Source organism: Equus asinus, unplaced genomic scaffold (genome assembly GCF_041296235.1).
Source record: "Equus asinus isolate D_3611 breed Donkey unplaced genomic scaffold, EquAss-T2T_v2 contig_196, whole genome shotgun sequence".
NCBI classification, from domain to species: Eukaryota; Metazoa; Chordata; class Mammalia; order Perissodactyla; family Equidae; genus Equus; species Equus asinus.
Genome location: NW_027224845.1, coordinates 1,522,485 through 1,538,912, shown reverse-complemented (window position 1 = coordinate 1,538,912; position 16,428 = coordinate 1,522,485).

Genomic DNA, 16,428 nt, shown 5'->3' with positions numbered 1-16,428 from the left:
ATTGCCCTAGAGCTGCCAGGCCCAAGGTGCTGCCTTGTTTCCAAAGGGGCAGAGAGGCCCCAAAGCATCTTGCTTCCAGCTCTCTGGGAAGCTAAGAACCAACTCTCTCTGGCCAGTGCTCTTACAGCCTACCGGGAACATGTCTTTGAAAGGCCTGTGAAACGCAGTTTCTTGGCAGGCCTCATCTGGCTGAAGTAGAACTCCGGCTCTGGGTGTGCTCCATTGCCCTAGAGCTGCCAGGCCCAAAGTGCTGCCCTGTTTCCAAGGGGCAGAGAGGCCCAAAGCATCTTGCTTCCCGGTCTTTGCGAAGCTAAGAAACAACTGGCTCTGCCCAGTGCTCTTACACCTACCGGGAACATCTCTTACCAAGGCCTGTCAAACGCTGTTTCTTTGCAGGCCTGATCAGGCTGAAGTAGAACTCCTGCTCTGCGTGTGCTCCATTGGCCTAGAGCTTCCCGACCCAAAAGGCTGCCTTGTTCCCAAACGGGCAGAGGGGTCCCAAGCATCTTGCTTCCAGCTTTTCAGGAAGGTAAGAAACAACTGGCTCTGCCCAGTGCTCTTACAGCCTACCGGGAACATCTCTTACCAAGGCCTGTGAAACGCAGTTTCCTGGCAGGCCTGATCTGGCTGAAGTAGAACTTCTGCTCTGGGTGTGCTCCATTGCCCTAGAGCTGCCAGGCCCAAAGGGCTGCCTTGTTTCCAAAGACGGAGAGTGGACCCAAAGCATCTTGCTCCCAGCTCTTCGGGAAGCTAAGAAACAGCTGGCTCTGCCCAGTGCTCTTACAGCCTAAGAGAACATCTCTTTGAAAGGCCTGTGAAACGCAGTTTCTTGGCAGGCATGACCTGGCTGAAGTAGAACTTCTGTTCTGGTTGTGCTACATAGGCCTAGAGCTACCAGGACCTAAGGGCTGCCTTGTTTCCAAAGGGTGAGAGAGGCCCCAAAGCATCTTGCCTCCAGCACTTTGGGAAGCTAAAAAACAACTGGTTCTGCCCAGTGCTCTCACAGCCTACCGTGAACATCTCTTACCAAGGGCTGTGAAACGCAGTTTCTGGGCAGGACTGATCTGCCTGAAGTAGAACTTCTGCTGTGGGTGTGCTCCATTGGCCTAGAGCTGCCAGGCCCAAACGGCTGCCTTGTGTCCAAAGGGAGAGAGAGGCCCCAAAGCATCTTGCTTCCAGCTTTTCAGGAAGGTAAGAAACAACTAGCTTTGCCCAGTGCTCTTACAGCCTACCGGGAACATCTCTTACCAAGGCCTGTGAAACGCAGTTTCCTGGCAGGCCTGATCTGGCTGAAGTAGAACTTCTGCTCTGGGTGTGCTCCATTGCCCTAGAGCTGCCAGGCCCAAAGGGCTGCCTTGTTTCCAAAGACGGAGAGTGGACCCAAAGCATCTTGCTCCCAGCTCTTCGGGAAGCTAAGAAACAGCTGGCTCTGCCCAGTGCTCTTACAGCCTAAGAGAACATCTCTTTGAAAGGCCTGTGAAACGCAGTTTCTTGGCAGGCCTGACCTGGCTGAAGTAGAACTTCTGTTCTGGTTGTGCTACATAGGCCTAGAGCTACCAGGACCTAAGGGCTGCCTTGTTTCCAAAGGGTGAGAGAGGCCCCAAAGCATCTTGCCTCCAGCACTTTGGGAAGCTAAAAAACAACTGGTTCTGCCCAGTGCTCTCACAGCCTACCGTGAACATCTCTTACCAAGGGCTGTGAAACGCAGTTTCTGGGCAGGACTGATCTGCCTGAAGTAGAACTTCTGCTGTGGGTGTGCTCCATTGGCCTAGAGCTGCCAGGCCCAAACGGCTGCCTTGTGTCCAAAGGGAGAGAGAGGCCCCAAAGCATCTTGCTTCCAGCTTTTCAGGAAGGTAAGAAACAACTAGCTTTGCCCAGTGCTCTTACAGCCTACCGGGAACATCTCTTACCAAGGCCTGTGAAACGCAGTTTCCTGGCAGGCCTGATCTGGCTGAAGTAGAACTTCTGCTCTGGGTGTGCTCCATTGCCCTAGAGCTGCCAGGCCCAAAGGGCTGCCTTGTTTCCAAAGACGGAGAGTGGACCAAAAGCATCTTGCTCCCAGCTCTTCGGGAAGCTAAGAAACAGCTGGCTCTGCCCAGTGCTCTTACAGCCTAAGAGAACATCTCTTTGAAAGGCCTGTGAAACGCAGTTTCTTGGCAGGCCTGACCTGGCTGAAGTAGAACTTCTGTTCTGGTTGTGCTACATAGGCCTAGAGCTACCAGGACCTAAGGGCTGCCTTGTTTCCAAAGGGTGAGAGAGGCCCCAAAGCATCTTGCCTCCAGCACTTTGGGAAGCTAAAAAACAACTGGTTCTGCCCAGTGCTCTCACAGCCTACCGTGAACATCTCTTACCAAGGGCTGTGAAACGCAGTTTCTGGGCAGGACTGATCTGCCTGAAGTAGAACTTCTGCTGTGGGTGTGCTCCATTGGCCTAGAGCTGCCAAGCCCAAACGGCTGCCTTGTGTCCAAAGGGAGAGAGAGGCCCCAAAGCATCTTGCTTCCAGCTTTTCAGGAAGGTAAGAAACAACTAGCTTTGCCCAGTGCTCTTACAGCCTACCGGTAACATCTCTTACCAAGGCCTGTGAAACGCAGTTTCCTGGCAGGCCTGATCTGGCTGAAGTAGAACTTCTGCTCTGGGTGTGCTCCATTGCCCTAGAGCTGCCAGGCCCAAAGGGCTGCCTTGTTTCCAAAGACGGAGAGTGGACCCAAAGCATCTTGCTCCCAGCTCTTCGGGAAGCTAAGAAACAGCTGGCTCTGCCCAGTGCTCTTACAGCCTAAGAGAACATCTCTTTGAAAGGCCTGTGAAACGCAGTTTCTTGGCAGGCCTGACCTGGCTGAAGTAGAACTTCTGTTCTGGTTGTGCTACATAGGCCTAGAGCTACCAGGACCTAAGGGCTGCCTTGTTTCCAAAGGGTGAGAGAGGCCCCAAAGCATCTTGCCTCCAGCACTTTGGGAAGCTAAAAAACAACTGGTTCTGCCCAGTGCTCTCACAGCCTACCGTGAACATCTCTTACCAAGGGCTGTGAAACGCAGTTTCTGGGCAGGACTGATCTGGCTGAAGTAGAACTTCTGCTGTGGGTGTGCTCCATTGGCCTAGAGCTGCCAGGCCCAAACGGCTGCCTTGTGTCCAAAGGGAGAGAGAGGCCCCAAAGCATCTTGCTTCCAGCTTTTCAGGAAGGTAAGAAACAACTAGCTTTGCCCAGTGCTCTTACAGCCTACCGGGAACATCTCTTACCAAGGCCTGTGAAACGCAGTTTCCTGGCAGGCCTGATCTGGCTGAAGTAGAACTTCTGCTCTGGGTGTGCTCCATTGCCCTAGAGCTGCCAGGCCCAAAGGGCTGCCTTGTTTCCAAAGACGGAGAGTGGACCCAAAGCATCTTGCTCCCAGCTCTTCGGGAAGCTAAGAAACAGCTGGCTCTGCCCAGTGCTCTTACAGCCTAAGAGAACATCTCTTTGAAAGGCCTGTGAAACGCAGTTTCTTGGCAGGCCTGACCTGGCTGAAGTAGAACTTCTGTTCTGGTTGTGCTACATAGGCCTAGAGCTACCAGGACCTAAGGGCTGCCTTGTTTCCAAAGGGTGAGAGAGGCCCCAAAGCATCTTGCCTCCAGCACTTTGGGAAGCTAAAAAACAACTGGTTCTGCCCAGTGCTCTCACAGCCTACCGTGAACATCTCTTACCAAGGGCTGTGAAACGCAGTTTCTGGGCAGGACTGATCTGCCTGAAGTAGAACTTCTGCTGTGGGTGTGCTCCATTGGCCTAGAGCTGCCAGGCCCAAACGGCTGCCTTGTGTCCAAAGGGAGAGAGAGGCCCCAAAGCATCTTGCTTCCAGCTCTGTGGGAAGCTAAAGCAACTGGCTCTCCACAGTGCTCTCACAGCCTACCGGGAACATCTCTTACCAAGGCCTGTGAAACGCAGTTTCTTGGCAGGCCTGATCTGGCTGAAGTAGAACTCCTGCTCTGGGCGTGCTACTTTGGCCTAGAGCTGCCAGGCCCAAAGGGCCGCCTTGTTTCCAAAGGGGCTGAGAGTCCCCAAAGCATCTTGCTTCCAAATCTTTGGGAAGCTAAGAAACAACTGGCTCTGCACAGTGCTCTCACAGCCTACCGGCAACGTGACAGAGAAAGGCCTGTGAGACGCAGTTTCTTGGAAGGCCTGATCTGGCTGAGGTAGAACTTCTGCTCTGGGTGTACTCCATTGGCCTAGGGCTGCCAGGCCCAAAGGGCTGCCTTTATTTCCAAAGTGTGAGAGAGGCCCCAAAGCATCTTGCTTCCTGCTCTCTGGGAAGCTAAAACAACTGGCTCTGCCCAGTGCTCTAACAGAGTACCGGCAAAATCTCTTACCAAAGCCTTTGAAACGCATTTTCTTGGCAGGCCTTATCTGGCTGAGGTAGAACTTCTGCTCTGGGTGTGCTCCATTGGCCCAGAGCTGAAAGGCCCAAAGGTCAGCCTTGTTGGCAAAGGGGCAGGGAGCCCCCAAAGCATCTTGCTTCCAGCTCTTTGGGAAGCTAAGAAACAACTGGCTCTGCCCAGTGCTCTTACAGCCTAAGAGACAATCTCTTACCAAGGCCTGTGAAACGCACTTTGTTGGTGGCCTGATGTAGCTGAAGTAGAACTTCTGCTCTGGGTGTGCTCCATTGGCCTAGAGCTGCCTGGCCCAAAGGGCCGCCTTGTTTGCAAAGGGGATGAGAGGCCCCAAAGCATCTTGCTTCCAGCTCTTCGGGAAGCTAAGAAACATCTGGCGTTGCCCAGTGCTCTTACAGCCTACCGGGAACATCTCTTACCAAGGCCTGTGAAACGCAGTTTGTTGGTGGCCTGAACTGGCCGAAGTAGAACTTCTGCTCTGGGTGTGCTCCACTGGCCTAGAGCTACCTGCCCCAAAGGGCTGCCTTGATTCCAAAGTGAGAGAGTGGCACCAAAGCATCTTGCTTCCAGCTCTTCGGGAAGCTAAGAAACATCTGGCGTTGCCCAGTGCTCTTACAGCCTACCGGGAACATCTCTTACCAAGGCCTGTGAAACGCCGTTTCCTGGCAGGCCTGATTTGGCTGAAGTAGAACTTCTGCTCTGGGTGTGCTCCATTGCCCTAGAGCTGCCAGGCCCAAGGTGCTGCCTTGTTTCCAAAGGGGCAGAGAGGCCCCAAAGCATCTTGCTTCCAGCTCTCTGGGAAGCTAAGAACCAACTCGCTCTGGCCCGTGCTCTTACAGCCTACCGGGAACATGTCTTTGAAAGGCCTGTGAAACGCAGTTTCTTGGCAGGCCTCATCTGGCTGAAGTAGATCTCCGGCTCTGGGTGTGCTCCATTGCCCTAGAGCTGCCAGGCCCAAAGTGCTGCCCTGTTTCCAAGGGTCAGAGAGGCCGAAAGCATCTTGCTTCCCGGTCTTTGCGAAGCTAAGAAACAACTGGCTCTGCCCAGTGCTCTTACAGCCTAAGAGACAATCTCTTACCAAGGCCTGTGAAACGCACTTTGTTGGTGCCCTGATCTAGCTGAAGTAGAACTTCTGCTCTGGGTGTGCTCCATTGGCCTAGAGCTGCCTGGCCCAAAGGGCCGCCTTGTTTGCAAAGGGGATGAGAGGCCCCAAAGCATCTTGCTTCCAGCTCTTCTGGAAGCTAAGAAACATCTGGCGTTGCCCAGTGCTCTTACAGCCTACCGGGAACATCTCTTACCAAGGCCTGTGAAACGCAGTTTGTTGGTGGCCTGAACTGGCCGAAGTAGAACTTCTGCTCTGGGTGTGCTCCACTGGCCTAGAGCTACCTGCCCCAAAGGGCTGCCTTGATTCCAAAGTGAGAGAGTGGCACCAAAGCATCTTGCTTCCAGCTCTTCGGGAAGCTAAGAAACATCTGGCGTTGCCCAGTGCTCTTACAGCCTACCGGGAACATCTCTTACCAAGGCCTGTGAAACGCCGTTTCCTGGCAGGCCTGATTTGGCTGAAGTAGAACTTCTGCTCTGGGTGTGCTCCATTGCCCTAGAGCTGCCAGGCCCAAGGTGCTGCCTTGTTTCCAAAGGGGCAGAGAGGCCCCAAAGCATCTTGCTTCCAGCTCTCTGGGAAGCTAAGAACCAACTCGCTCTGGCCCGTGCTCTTACAGCCTACCGGGAACATGTCTTTGAAAGGCCTGTGAAACGCAGTTTCTTGGCAGGCCTCATCTGGCTGAAGTAGATCTCCGGCTCTGGGTGTGCTCCATTGCCCTAGAGCTGCCAGGCCCAAAGTGCTGCCCTGTTTCCAAGGGGCAGAGAGGCCCAAAGCATCTTGCTTCCCGGTCTTTGCGAAGCTAAGAAACAACTGGCTCTGCCCAGTGCTCTTACAGCCTAAGAGACAATCTCTTACCAAGGCCTGTGAAACGCACTTTGTTGCTGGCCTGATCTAGCTGAAGTAGAACTTCTGCTCTGGGTGTGCTCCATTGGCCTAGAGCTGCCTGGCCCAAAGGGCCGCCTTGTTTGCAAAGGGGATGAGAGGCCCCAAAGCATCTTGCTTCCAGCTCTTCGGGAAGCTAAGAAACATCTGGCGTTGCCCAGTGCTCTTACAGCCTACCGGGAACATCTCTTACCAAGGCCTGTGAAACGCAGATTGTTGGTGGCCTGAACTGGCCGAAGTAGAACTTCTGCTCTGGGTGTGCTCCACTGGCCTAGAGCTACCTGCCCCAAAGGGCTGCCTTGATTCCAAAGTGAGAGAGTGGCACCAAAGCATCTTGCTTCCAGCTCTTCGGGAAGCTAAGAAACATCTGGCGTTGCCCAGTGCTCTTACAGCCTACCGGGAACATCTCTTACCAAGGCCTGTGAAACGCCGTTTCCTGGCAGGCCTGATTTGGCTGAAGTAGAACTTCTGCTCTGGGTGTGCTCCATTGCCCTAGAGCTGCCAGGCCCAAGGTGCTGCCTTGTTTCCAAAGGGACAGAGAGGCCCCAAAGCATCTTGCTTCCAGCTCTCTGGGAAGCTAAGAACCAACTCGCTCTGGCCCGTGCTCTTACAGCCTACCGGGAACATGTCTTTGAAAGGCCTGTGAAACGCAGTTTCTTGGCAGGCCTCATCTGGCTGAAGTAGATCTCCGGCTCTGGGTGTGCTCCATTGCCCTAGAGCTGCCAGGCCCAAAGTGCTGCCCTGTTTCCAAGGGGCAGAGAGGCCCAAATCATCTTGCTTCCCGGTCTTTGCGAAGCTAAGAAACAACTTGCTCTGCCCAGTGCTCTTACACCTACCGGGAACATCTCTTACCAAGGCCTGTCAAACGCTGTTTCTTTGCAGGCCTGATCAGGCTGAAGTAGAACTCCTGCTCTGCGTGTGCTCCATTGGCCTAGAGCTTCCCGACCCAAAAGGCTGCCTTGTTCCCAAACGGGCAGAGGTGTCCCAAGCATCTTGCTTCCAGCTTTTCAGGAAGGTAAGAAACAACTGGCTCTGCCCAGTGCTCTTACAGCCTACCGGGAACATCTCTTACCAAGGCCTGTGAAACGCAGTTTCCTGGCAGGCCTGATCTGGCTGAAGTAGAACTTCTGCTCTGGGTGTGCTCCATTGCCCTAGAGCTGCCAGGCCCAAAGGGCTGCCTTGTTTCCAAAGACGGAGAGTGGACCCAAAGCATCTTGCTCCCAGCTCTTCGGGAAGCTAAGAAACAGCTGGCTCTGCCCAGTGCTCTTACAGCCTAAGAGAACATCTCTTTGAAAGGCCTGTGAAACGCAGTTTCTTGGCAGGCCTGACCTGGCTGAAGTAGAACTTCTGTTCTGGTTGTGCTACATAGGCCTAGAGCTACCAGGACCTAAGGGCTGCCTTGTTTCCAAAGGGTGAGAGAGGCCCCAAAGCATCTTGCCTCCAGCACTTTGGGAAGCTAAAAAACAACTGGTTCTGCCCAGTGCTCTCACAGCCTACCGTGAACATCTCTTACCAAGGGCTGTGAAACGCAGTTTCTGGGCAGGACTGATCTGCCTGAAGTAGAACTTCTGCTGTGGGTGTGCTCCATTGGCCTAGAGCTGCCAGGCCCAAACGGCTGCCTTGTGTCCAAAGGGAGAGAGAGGCCCCAAAGCATCTTGCTTCCAGCTTTTCAGGAAGGTAAGAAACAACTAGCTTTGCCCAGTGCTCTTACAGCCTACCGGGAACATCTCTTACCAAGGCCTGTGAAACGCAGTTTCCTGGCAGGCCTGATCTGGCTGAAGTAGAACTTCTGCTCTGGGTGTGCTCCATTGCCCTAGAGCTGCCAGGCCCAAAGGGCTGCCTTGTTTCCAAAGACGGAGAGTGGACCCAAAGCATCTTGCTCCCAGCTCTTCGGGAAGCTAAGAAACAGCTGGCTCTGCCCAGTGCTCTTACAGCCTAAGAGAACATCTCTTTGAAAGGCCTGTGAAACGCAGTTTCTTGGCAGGCCTGACCTGGCTGAAGTAGAACTTCTGTTCTGGTTGTGCTACATAGGCCTAGAGCTACCAGGACCTAAGGGCTGCCTTGTTTCCAAAGGGTGAGAGAGGCCCCAAAGCATCTTGCCTCCAGCACTTTGGGAAGCTAAAAAACAACTGGTTCTGCCCAGTGCTCTCACAGCCTACCGTGAACATCTCTTACCAAGGGCTGTGAAACGCAGTTTCTGGGCAGGACTGATCTGCCTGAAGTAGAACTTCTGCTGTGGGTGTGCTCCATTGGCCTAGAGCTGCCAGGCCCAAACGGCTGCCTTGTGTCCAAAGGGAGAGAGAGGCCCCAAAGCATCTTGCTTCCAGCTCTGTGGGAAGCTAAAGCAACTGGCTCTCCACAGTGCTCTCACAGCCTACCGGGAACATCTCTTACCAAGGCCTGTGAAACGCAGTTTCTTGGCAGGCCTGATCTGGCTGAAGTAGAACTCCTGCTCTGGGCGTGCTACTTTGGCCTAGAGCTGCCAGGCCCAAAGGGCCGCCTTGTTTCCAAAGGGGCTGAGAGTCCCCAAAGCATCTTGCTTCCAAATCTTTGGGAAGCTAAGAAACAACTGGCTCTGCACAGTGCTCTCACAGCCTACCGGCAACGTGACAGAGAAAGGCCTGTGAGACGCAGTTTCTTGGAAGGCCTGATCTGGCTGAGGTAGAACTTCTGCTCTGGGTGTACTCCATTGGCCTAGGGCTGCCAGGCCCAAAGGGCTGCCTTTATTTCCAAAGTGTGAGAGAGGCCCCAAAGCATCTTGCTTCCTGCTCTCTGGGAAGCTAAAACAACTGGCTCTGCACAGTGCTCTAACAGAGTACCGGCAACATCTCTTACCAAAGCCTTTGAAACGCAGTTTCTTGGCAGGCCTTATCTGGCTGAGGTAGAACTTCTGCTCTGGGTGTGCTCCATTGGCCCAGAGCTGAAAGGCCCAAAGGTCGGCCTTGTTGGCAAAGGGGCAGGGAGCCCCCAAAGCATCTTGCTTCCAGCTCTTTGGGAAGCTAAGAAACAACTGGCTCTGCCCAGTGCTCTTACAGCCTAAGAGACAATCTCTTACCAAGGCCTGTGAAACGCACTTTGTTGGTGGCCTGATGTAGCTGAAGTAGAACTTCTGCTGTGGGTGTGCTCCATTGGCCTAGAGCTGCCTGGCCCAAAGGGCCGCCTTGTTTGCAAAGGGGATGAGAGGCCCCAAAGCATCTTGCTTCCAGCTCTTCGGGAAGCTAAGAAACATCTGGCGTTGCCCAGTGCTCTTACAGCCTACCGGGAACATCTCTTACCAAGGCCTGTGAAACGCAGTTTGTTGGTGGCCTGAACTGGCCGAAGTAGAACTTCTGCTCTGGGTGTGCTCCACTGGCCTAGAGCTACCTGCCCCAAAGGGCTGCCTTGATTCCAAAGTGAGAGAGTGGCACCAAAGCATCTTGCTTCCAGCTCTTCGGGAAGCTAAGAAACATCTGGCGTTGCCCAGTGCTCTTACAGCCTACCGGGAACATCTCTTACCAAGGCCTGTGAAACGCCGTTTCCTGGCAGGCCTGATTTGGCTGAAGTAGAACTTCTGCTCTGGGTGTGCTCCATTGCCCTAGAGCTGCCAGGCCCAAGGTGCTGCCTTGTTTCCAAAGGGGCAGAGAGGCCCCAAAGCATCTTGCTTCCAGCTCTCTGGGAAGCTAAGAACCAACTCGCTCTGGCCCGTGCTCTTACAGCCTACCGGGAACATGACTTTGAAAGGCCTGTGAAACGCAGTTTCTTGGCAGGCCTCATCTGGCTGAAGTAGATCTCCGGCTCTGGGTGTGCTCCATTGCCCTAGAGCTGCCAGGCTCAAAGTGCTGCCCTGTTTCCAAGGGGCAGAGAGGCCGAAAGCATCTTGCTTCCCGGTCTTTGCGAAGCTAAGAAACAACTGGCTCTGCCCAGTGCTCTTACAGCCTAAGAGACAATCTCTTACCAAGGCCTGTGAAACGCACTTTGTTGGTGGCCTGATCTAGCTGAAGTAGAACTTCTGCTCTGGGTGTGCTCCATTGGCCTAGAGCTGCCTGGCCCAAAGGGCCGCCTTGTTTGCAAAGGGGATGAGAGGCCCCAAAGCATCTTGCTTCCAGCTCTTCGGGAAGCTAAGAAACATCTGGCGTTGCCCAGTGCTCTTACAGCCTACCGGGAACATCTCTTACCAAGGCCTGTGAAACGCAGTTTGTTGGTGGCCTGAACTGGCCGAAGTAGAACTTCTGCTCTGGGTGTGCTCCACTGGCCTAGAGCTACCTGCCCCAAAGGGCTGCCTTGATTCCAAAGTGAGAGAGTGGCACCAAAGCATCTTGCTTCCAGCTCTTCGGGAAGCTAAGAAACATCTGGCGTTGCCCAGTGCTCTTACAGCCTACCGGGAACATCTCTTACCAAGGCCTGTGAAACGCCGTTTCCTGGCAGGCCTGATTTGGCTGAAGTAGAACTTCTGCTCTGGGTGTGCTCCATTGCCCTAGAGCTGCCAGGCCCAAGGTGCTGCCTTGTTTCCAAAGGGGCAGAGAGGCCCCAAAGCATCTTGCTTCCAGCTCTCTGGGAAGCTAAGAACCAACTCGCTCTGGCCCGTGCTCTTACAGCCTACCGGGAACATGTCTTTGAAAGGCCTGTGAAACGCAGTTTCTTGGCAGGCCTCATCTGGCTGAAGTAGATCTCCGGCTCTGGGTGTGCTCCATTGCCCTAGAGCTGCCAGGCCCAAAGTGCTGCCCTGTTTCCAAGGGGCAGAGAGGCCCAAAGCATCTTGCTTCCCGGTCTTTGCGAAGCTAAGAAACAACTGGCTCTGCCCAGTGCTCTTACAGCCTAAGAGACAATCTCTTACCAAGGCCTGTGAAACGCACTTTGTTGCTGGCCTGATCTAGCTGAAGTAGAACTTCTGCTCTGGGTGTGCTCCATTGCCCTAGAGCTGCCAGGCCCAAGGTGCTGCCTTGTTTCCAAAGGGGCAGAGAGGCCCCAAAGCATCTTGCTTCCAGCTCTTCGGGAAGCTAAGAAACATCTGGCGTTGCCCAGTGCTCTTACAGCCTACCGGGAACATCTCTTACCAAGGCCTGTGAAACGCAGTTTGTTGGTGGCCTGAACTGGCCGAAGTAGAACTTCTGCTCTGGGTGTGCTCCACTGGCCTAGAGCTACCTGCCCCAAAGGGCTGCCTTGATTCCAAAGTGAGAGAGTGGCACCAAAGCATCTTGCTTCCAGCTCTTCGGGAAGCTAAGAAACATCTGGCGTTGCCCAGGGCTCTTACAGCCTACCGGGAACATCTCTTACCAAGGCCTGTGAAACGCCGTTTCCTGGCAGGCCTGATTTGGCTGAAGTAGAACTTCTGCTCTGGGTGTGCTCCATTGCCCTAGAGCTGCCAGGCCCAAGGTGCTGCCTTGTTTCCAAAGGGGCAGAGAGGCCCCAAAGCATCTTGCTTCCAGCTCTCTGGGAAGCTAAGAACCAACTCGCTCTGGCCCGTGCTCTTACAGCCTACCGGGAACATGTCTTTGAAAGGCCTGTGAAACGCAGTTTCTTGGCAGGCCTCATCTGGCTGAAGTAGAACTCCGGCTCTGGGTGTGCTCCATTGCCCTAGAGCTGCCAGGCCCAAAGTGCTGCCCTGTTTCCAAGGGGCAGAGAGGCCCAAAGCATCTTGCTTCCCGGTCTTTGCGAAGCTAAGAAACAACTGGCTCTGCCCAGTGCTCTTACACCTACCGGGAACATCTCTTACCAAGGCCTGTCAAACGCTGTTTCTTTGCAGGCCTGATCAGGCTGAAGTAGAACTCCTGCTCTGCGTGTGCTCCATTGGCCTAGAGCTTCCCGACCCAAAAGGCTGCCTTGTTCCCAAACGGGCAGAGGGGTCCCAAGCATCTTGCTTCCAGCTTTTCAGTAAGGTAAGAAACAACTGGCTCTGCCCAGTGCTCTTACAGCCTACCGGGAACATCTCTTACCAAGGCCTGTGAAACGCAGTTTCCTGGCAGGCCTGATCTGGCTGAAGTAGAACTTCTGCTCTGGGTGTGCTCCATTGCCCTAGAGCTGCCAGGCCCAAAGGGCTGCCTTGTTTCCAAAGACGGAGAGTGGACCCAAAGCATCTTGCTCCCAGCTCTTCGGGAAGCTAAGAAACAGCTGGCTCTGCCCAGTGCTCTTACAGCCTAAGAGAACATCTCTTTGAAAGGCCTGTGAAACGCAGTTTCTTGGCAGGCCTGACCTGGCTGAAGTAGAACTTCTGTTCTGGTTGTGCTACATAGGCCTAGAGCTACCAGGACCTAAGGGCTGCCTTGTTTCCAAAGGGTGAGAGAGGCCCCAAAGCATCTTGCCTCCAGCACTTTGGGAAGCTAAAAAACAACTGGTTCTGCCCAGTGCTCTCACAGCCTACCGTGAACATCTCTTACCAAGGGCTGTGAAACGCAGTTTCTGGGCAGGACTGATCTGCCTGAAGTAGAACTTCTGCTGTGGGTGTGCTCCATTGGCCTAGAGCTGCCAGGCCCAAACGGCTGCCTTGTGTCCAAATGGAGAGAGAGGCCCCAAAGCATCTTGCTTCCAGCTCTGTGGGAAGCTAAAGCAACTGGCTCTCCACAGTGCTCTCACAGCCTACCGGGAACATCTCTTACCAAGGCCTGTGAAACGCAGTTTCCTGGCAGGCCTGATCTGGCTGAAGTAGAACTCCAGCTCTGGGTGTGCTCCATTGCCCTAGAGCTGCCAGGCCCAAAGGGCTGCCTTGTTTCCAAAGACGGAGAGTGCACCCAAAGCATCTTGCTCCCAGCTCTTCGGGAAGCTAAGAAACAGCTGGCTCTGCCCAGTGCTCTTACAGCCTAAGAGAACATCTCTTTGAAAGGCCTGTGAAACGCAGTTTCTTGGCAGGCTGACCTGGCTGAAGTAGAACTTCTGTTCTGGTTGTGCTACATAGGCCTAGAGCTACCAGGACCTAAGGGCTGCCTTGTTTCCAAAGGGTGAGAGAGGCCCCAAAGCATCTTGCCTCCAGCACTTTGGGAAGCTAAAAAACAACTGGTTCTGCCCAGTGCTCTCACAGCCTACCGTGAACATCTCTTACCAAGGGCTGTGAAACGCAGTTTCTGGGCAGGACTGATCTGCCTGAAGTAGAACTTCTGCTGTGGGTGTGCTCCATTGGCCTAGAGCTGCCAGGCCCAAACGGCTGCCTTGTGTCCAAAGGGAGAGAGAGGCCCCAAAGCATCTTGCTTCCAGCTCTGTGGGAAGCTAAAGCAACTGGCTCTCCACAGTGCTCTCACAGCCTACCGGGAACATCTCTTACCAAGGCCTGTGAAACGCAGTTTCTTGGCAGGCCTGATCTGGCTGAAGTAGAACTCCTGCTCTGGGCGTGCTACTTTGGCCTAGAGCTGCCAGGCCCAAAGGGCCGCCTTGTTTCCAAAGGGGCTGAGAGTCCCCAAAGTATCTTGCTTCCAAATCTTTGGGAAGCTAAGAAACAACTGGCTCTGCACAGTGCTCTCACAGCCTACCGGCAACGTGACAGAGAAAGGCCTGTGAGACGCAGTGTCTTGGAAGGCCTGATCTGGCTGAGGTAGAACTTCTGCTCTGGGTGTACTCCATTGGCCTAGGGCTGCCAGGCCCAAAGGGCTGCCTTTATTTCCAAAGTGTGAGAGAGGCCCCAAAGCATCTTGCTTCCTGCTCTCTGGGAAGCTAAAACAACTGGCTCTGCACAGTGCTCTCAAAGCCAACCGGGAACGTCACATACAAAGGCCTGTGAAACGCAGCTTCTTGACAGGCCTTATCTGGCTGAGGTAGAACTTGTGCTCTGGGTGTGCTACTTTGGCCTAGAGCTGCCAGGCACAAAGGCTGCTTTGTTTCCAAAGGGGGAGAGAGGCCCCAAATCATGTTGCTTCCAGCTGTTTTTGAAGCTAAGAAACAACTCGCTCTGCCAGGTACTCTTACAGCCTTCCGGGAACACCTCTTACGAAGGCCTGTGAAAAGCAGTTTCTTGGCAGGCCTGATCTGGCTGAGGTAGAACTTCTGCTCTGGGTGTGCTCCATTGCCCTAGAGCTGAAAGGCCCAAAGGGCTGCCTTGTTTCCAAAGGGGGAGAGAGGCCCCAAAGCATCTTGCTTCCACCTCTTGGGAAGCTAAGAAACAACTGGCTGTGCCCAGTGCTCTTATAGCCTAAGAGAACATCTCTTATCAAGGCCTGTGAAACGCACAGTCTAGGCAGGCCTGATCTGGAAGAAGTAGAACTTCGGCTCTGGTTGTGCTCCTTTGCCCTAGAGCTGCCAGACCCAACGTGCTGCCTTGTTTCCAAAGGGGCAGAGAGGCCCCAAAGCGTCTTGCTTCCAGCTGTTTGGGAAACAAGGAAACAACTGGCTCTGCACCGTGCTCTCACAGCCTACCGGGAACGTCACATACAAAGGCCTCTGAAACGCAGTTCCTTGGCAGGCCTGATCTGGCTGAAGTAGGACTTCTGCTCTGGGTGTGCTCCATTGGCCTAGAGCTGAAAGGCCCAAAGGGATGCCTTGTTTGCAAAGGGGCAGAGAGGCCCCAAAGCATCTTGCTTCCAGCTCTTTGGGAAGCTAAGAAACAACTGTCTCTGCCCAGTGCTCTAACAGAGTACCGGCAACATCTCTTACCAAAGCCTTTGAAACGCAGTTTCTTGGCAGGCCTTATCTGGCTGAGGTAGAACTTCTGCTCTGGGTGTGCTCCATTGGCCCAGAGCTGAAAGGCCCAAAGGTCGGCCTTGTTGGCAAAGGGGCAGGGAGCCCCCAAAGCATCTTGCTTCCAGCTCTTTGGGAAGCTAAGAAACAACTGGCTCTGCCCAGTGCTCTTACAGCCTAAGAGACAATCTCTTACCAAGGCCTGTGAAACGCACTTTGTTGGTGGCCTGATCTAGCTGAAGTAGAACTTCTGCTCTGGGTGTGCTCCATTGGCCTAGAGCTGCCTGGCCCAAAGGGCCGCCTTGTTTGCAAAGGGGATGAGAGGCCCCAAAGCATCTTGCTTCCAGCTCTTCGGGAAGCTAAGAAACATCTGGCGTTGCCCAGTGCTCTTACAGCCTACCGGGAACATCTCTTACCAAGGCCTGTGAAACGCAGTTTGTTGGTGGCCTGAACTGGCCGAAGTAGAACTTCTGCTCCGGGTGTGCTCCACTGGCCTAGAGCTACCTGCCCCAAAGGGCTGCCTTGATTCCAAAGTGAGAGAGTGGCACCAAAGCATCTTGCTTCCAGCTCTTCGGGAAGCTAAGAAACATCTGGCGTTGCCCAGTGCTCTTACAGCCTACCGGGAACATCTCTTACCAAGGCCTGTGAAACGCCGTTTCCTGGCAGGCCTGATTTGGCTGAAGTAGAACTTCTGCTCTGGGTGTGCTCCATTGCCCTAGAGCTGCCAGGCCCAAGGTGCTGCCTTGTTTCCAAAGGGGCAGAGAGGCCCCAAAGCATCTTGCTTCCAGCTCTCTGTGAAGCTAAGAACCAACTCGCTCTGCCCCGTGCTCTTACAGCCTACCGGGAACATGTCTTTGAAAGGCCTGTGAAACGCAGTTTCTTGGCAGGCCTCATCTGGCTGAAGTAGAACTCCGGCTCTGGGTGTGCTCCATTGCCCTAGAGCTGCCAGGCCCAAAGTGCTGCCCTGTTTCCAAGGGGCAGAGAGGCCCAAAGCATCTTGCTTCCCGGTCTTTGCGAAGCTAAGAAACAACTGGCTCTGCCCAGTGCTCTTAAACCTACCGGGAACATCTCTTACCAAGGCCTGTTAAACGTTGTTTCTTTGCAGGCCTGATCAGGCTGAAGTAGAACTCCTGCTCTGCGTGTGCTCCATTGGCCTAGAGCTGAAAGGCCCAAAGGGCTGCCTTGTTTCCAAAGGGGGAGAGAGGCCCCAAAGCATCTTGCTTCCACCTCTTGGGAAGCTAAGAAACAACTGGCTGTGCCCAGTGCTCTTATAGCCTAAGAGAACATCTCTTATCAAGGCCTGTGAAACGCACTGTCTAGGCAGGCCTGATCTGGAAGAAGTAGAACTTCGGCTCTGGTTGTGCTCCTTTGCCCTAGAGCTGCCAGACCCAACGTGCTGCCTTGTTTCCAAAGGGGCAGAGAGGCCCCAAAGCGTCTTGCTTCCAGCTGTTTGGGAAACAAGGAAACAACTGGCTCTGCACCGTGCTCTCACAGCCTACCGGGAACGTCAC